General features: G+C 42.1%; 1 long non-coding RNA gene across 1 annotated transcript; it reads left to right on the top strand.

Annotated features, from left to right (window-relative positions):
- Positions 1 to 1,048: 1,048 nt before the first annotated feature.
- Positions 1,049 to 3,906, top strand: LOC124677940. The gene is made up of 3 exons (XR_006994276.1): positions 1,049 to 1,148; positions 1,683 to 1,854; positions 3,857 to 3,906. It is a non-coding gene; the product is annotated as an uncharacterized LOC124677940 (long non-coding RNA).
- The last annotated feature ends 1,067 nt before the right edge of the window (positions 3,907 to 4,973 follow it).

Consider the following 4,973-nt stretch of genomic DNA (forward strand, 5'->3'; position numbering starts at 1 on the left):
CTTAGACTACCAAATTCCAATTGTTTGTAGTGTGTATAGTATTATGGGAAACATTAGTAGCTGAAGCAAAGTTAGTTAATCTGTAATCATTAAACATTTTTTTCCGCCCAAGCCCTTATGATGATGCTCTTGAATTTAAACGCAGCAATTATTCCCGGATTTTGTGGAATTGTATTTTTGAATGATCCTCGCAACTGTTGTTGATCAAGCAGTAGCAGAGTTAGCATCTTAATAATTATGTTTATAAATAGGAAACACAGTCTTAGTAACTTTGGTTTTGTTCGGCAAAATAGATGAAGATCAATGCATGCCTATTTTGTAGCATATAGTTATTTCCATGTTCAGATAAGCTTTTCCCAAAATGTAAGGTTCTACATAGGTTCTACGTTATCTCATGCCTTGCTTCTCACGATAAACTGCTTGTGGTGTTCAGTGTGCTCCCCATCTGTAGAAATTTGCTTACTGTCGATTATCTACTTTATAGAGAAACAATAGAGTGCTTGCCCTATTTCCGTCAAAATTCGCTTCCCGTCCATTAAATAAGCTTTGCAGAAATCATAGGGTGCTTATTATTGTCATACTTGGCAACAAAAATGTCATGTCTTTTATTTTTACTCGGAATGGTGCATCCAGGAGAAAGTGTTCGTTATTCAAAATTTGTATGTATTATATCCTCAACGGTAGGAAATAATGTGACTTCTTTATGGAACTAACGTTTTCTATTTTTCTAAATTACATTTGCAACTCAGAAAATGATTGCTTATGCTATTTCATACAAGTTAAAAATGCTAATTTCTCACAAGGTTTGGTACAAATAAGGTGCGGCTGGTACTGGCTGATCCTAACATGAAATTTAATCTATGTGTTCCTATTTAATGCGCTGGCACTAATGTTTCTAACTCTATTTGTTCCTATTTAATTTGCCTAGCACTAATGTTTCTAATACAAGGCTGTAGACAACCTTCTTTCTCACAACCGCAAGTAATTTCTGGGGTAAAAATTATGCTTCGTGCCTCAAATAAAAATAATATTTATTCATCGATTCCTAATATTATCGTACTAACTGGCCTTATAAGTTGAGAACGTCAAGGTGTACTGTATCTTGTGAAGATGCATCTGTTGCCAACGTTGTGCATTTCTGGAACAAGGTTCACACCCATGTCCATATTGTTTCACTTGCCTTTTTTTCTGTCCAATCTTATTGTTGTGTGATGTGTCATTTCTTCATTTCTAAAGCTCCTCGGTGATTTTCCTAATTTCTAAGTTCTCACTACCTTTTTTCTGGCCAGTTCTTAGTCTACAATCCTTGGACTTATGATCTCCAGCCAGTTAGTGGCAAACAGTTTAAGAAATTCCAACCAGTTAGTGGCAACCAGAGAACAACATAGAGTTATCCCAACTTATGAGGTCTTCTCATAATAGGCAACTTTCCCCCCACCAGTTCAGCATGACGTAAGTGGAAGTTCAAGGTTGTCACTGTTTAATTATTCTATAAGAAAGTTTTATAACAACATTCGAAGGAATAATTTAGGAGGCTTTATTTGAGAGGGTGTCTACCTTGTGTCTATCTGAAAAATGTTTTGCTGGTCTGGTTGTCATCCCAAACTAACAAAATAATTAGAGACTTTAGAGGTTTCCTTGCCCATGTTTTAATTTCTTCATTCTTTGGTTGTTCGTGCTAGGTTTTCTCCTCTGGTACGTATAATCTCATGGCTGTTGGGAATTCTGGACATCGCTGTGTCCTGCTCCTTTCTTTTTCTCATTGTTCCTCGCAGCTCCGCTCACAGGTACTCACTTTATCAACTGGATGGCATGCTTGGGGTCTCCTTTTATCAGCACTACAAATGGCTTCAGGTTTTTCGTGTGCTGAAATTATAAGAACAATAAGTAAATACGTTGTATCAGGCTAACAAAGCATGTATGCATGTTTTTGTTTTGACATCTGTGACAAACATGTGGCATCTGGCTGCAAATATAGATCATAATTATCATGGAAAACACAAAGCAAAAAAGGAACTAGCCTGTTTGAAATTCATACATTTTGCACATTTTCTGAATTTGGAAATATAATTGGTTTCTACTCCTGCTAGCAAGGAACATAACTGTTACTTTGCGAATTACTGTTTTAGTTGCATGCTTTACTGTGTAAGAAAGTGTACAATTAAAAAAGGACTAGCCTTGCAGTGTGTCTCTTGCACTATCAGTACCACAAAAAGGCAAACAACTGCTGGAATTATTGATAAAAAAATAGGAGATGATCCAAAACTGACTGGCTAGGGGGCTATAAGTCTTTGCAAATTTGTACAACAGAATATATATTTAAGAGGGGCGATGATTATACTATTGGTTATTCATCCTTCGTGTGCGTGTTCTAGAGAACACGTATCAGGAGGAATGATATGCTTTCGTTGTTTGTAGCTGGTAACTGAAACATTAGTAGCTGGTTAAATTAATAACCAAAAAACTACCTCTGATTTGAATATCCAGATAAAAGCACCACTTAGAGCATGTCTAACAGGCCCCGTATAACCCGCCCACCCCGTAAAATTCCGGCGACATACGGGGCAGGCGCGGTTCGGGCCGTCTAGCAGGCCCCGTATTCGGGCCGCCCCGTTTCGGCGGAATACGGGGCCCAGGAAATCGGCCCCTTCGCCCCGTACATATAGTGGGCGCAGGTGCGAGTGAGGGGTTAACCCCTCACTCGCAACCCTAGCTCCGCCGCGCTCCGCCGCCTCCTCCTCCTGCTCCGGCGAGCAATTAGCCGCTCCCCCGCCACGCATTCCACCCCAAAGCTAGGATGGACTCCCGCCGCCGCAGTAGGGCCTCGCCGGCGAGCGGATCGAAGCGATCCCGCTCGCCGGACACCGTAGAGGAAGCGTGGCGGCTGAAGTGCAAGCTTTCCGCCGCCGGGAGCCGTCGCGCGGCCTGCAAGTACGCCGGCGCGCTGTACGTGCCGGAACCGCTCCGCGAGTTCGCCGCGGGTGGGCGGTGGTACAAGCAGGACCCGCCGCTCAAGCCGATGAGCGGCGAGGCGTTCGAGAAATGGCGCGCGCAGTGGCAGCGCGACCGCGCGGCGTTGGCGGAATGGAGGGCGACCATTGGCAGCAGCAGCAGCGGCGGAGGAAGCGGAGGCGGCGAGGAGGAAGCGGCGGCGGCGGAAGAGGAGGAAGAGGAGGCGGCCTACCGCCGTGCGGTCGCCTTGTCCGAGGCGGATGCCGCCGAGAAAGCGGCGGCGGAGGCAGAGGAGGAGGCGGCGGCCATCGCCGCCGTCCAGGAGTTCGAGGCGCGGCAGGCGCGGGAGGCGCAGGAGGAGGCGGCGAGGATCGCCTTCATCCCCTACGTCATCCTGGACGACTAGAGGTAGGTTGATGCTTGTAGATGTAGTATGATCCGTAGTATGATCAAAATGTATGTATGATCCCTAGTATGATCAATGAAGATGAACTTCCCGGGGTTTTAATTTTTGAAAATACGGGGCAAAATACGGGGTCTGCTAGACGGCATGGCTCGAAATGGAGCAGTTTTTCGATACGGGGCGAAAAAGCAGCCAGATACGGGGCAGAAATATAAGGGGCCTGCTAGACATGCTCTTATAATAGTGCAGATGTGCTTCACATGTACGTCTTTCTAGAGCAAGGTGAACGTGTTGGATAGTTTATCTTTGGGTGGATAAAAAATTGTAACTTAATTACATGGTCACCGTTAACTATCAAGTCTGGCCAGTATCTGTTTATGTGTGGTTGGCTCATGTCCTGGATCACATTCAAAGCCTAGCATATGTTCACTTGCATATTTTCTAATGGAATTTTCCTGACTAGAAGATTATTTTACACCATTTGCGTTTTACTTTTTGCAGGCGTAATAATTCAATAGTTTGGAGCTTGAGAGACCACCAAGAATTTAGTGGAAAAAAACACTGAACACATCTATTGTATGCCAATTGAGAGATCAACCTGTCCTATTCTAGACAACAGGTTTTCGTTGTTGTTCTTTTCATAGGGGTTACCTTTTATTCCACTTCGTGGGTTAATTGTGCATAAATATAAGTGCAATCTGTGACACTGCACAGTCCTGTTGCCACCGTTCAATTTCAGGTGGACATGAATGAAGCTCTTGCAGATATCATGCTGCCACTTCATTTTTTCATATTTAAAGTCTTAGTCCTTCTAGATGAAATAGTATAGTGCAGAAATCCAACAAAAGCATGTACTTTCTGTTAAAGTTACTAAGTTATTACAGAAGGTAAGAAATGTGTTCTTTGTTCCAATCAAGCTAAGTATAAAGGTAAATTTTGCAAATAGATAAATAAATTATACATTTGCCATTTGACTAGACCCAGTAGGTCTTCTTACCTTCATACTATTCTGAGTGGGATGTTCAACAATAATATGACATCTCAATAAATTTTAGGTCTAAAGGCGCAACGTGATATGCATTATGATACCAACATATTGCTAGGTACAAGTAAACAATTGTTTCCATTTTAATTGTAGGGCTGGTATGTTTTTCCTGCAGATTACATGGGGCAAATGTGGTGCAAATGTCTCTGGTTTTCCTGGGTGGTTTTGTTCTATTTTAATAGAATGCATTCTGCATTCTACTTCTCTTTCTGAAGATTTAACCTACCAGTTTATGTATCCTTTTGTTCCGGAAATGTGCTCTTCTTTAGAAATTGATTAGCTGCGACCGACTACATGAGATTATTATATATTTATGAATACCATTCTTCTGCTATATTTTTGCTTTCTGTTTCAACCATGATTTTGTTCTTTGAGCAAAAGCTCTCCTATAGATATATTCTTTTAACATCTTGTAATTCAATAACTATTTTATCTTATAGCGTCGGTACAGCGTATTTTCATGTGCTACGGATGAGATAATCCTATCATTAAGTGACTATTGCTTTAATTGCCAATTTGTGAACTGTTCTTCATGAACATCTTGCCACCGGCTCTTCTTCTGTACGTATGTAA

The sequence above is a fragment of the Lolium rigidum genome, chromosome 7 (assembly GCF_022539505.1).
Source record: "Lolium rigidum isolate FL_2022 chromosome 7, APGP_CSIRO_Lrig_0.1, whole genome shotgun sequence".
In the NCBI taxonomy this organism is placed as follows: Eukaryota; Viridiplantae; Streptophyta; class Magnoliopsida; order Poales; family Poaceae; genus Lolium; species Lolium rigidum.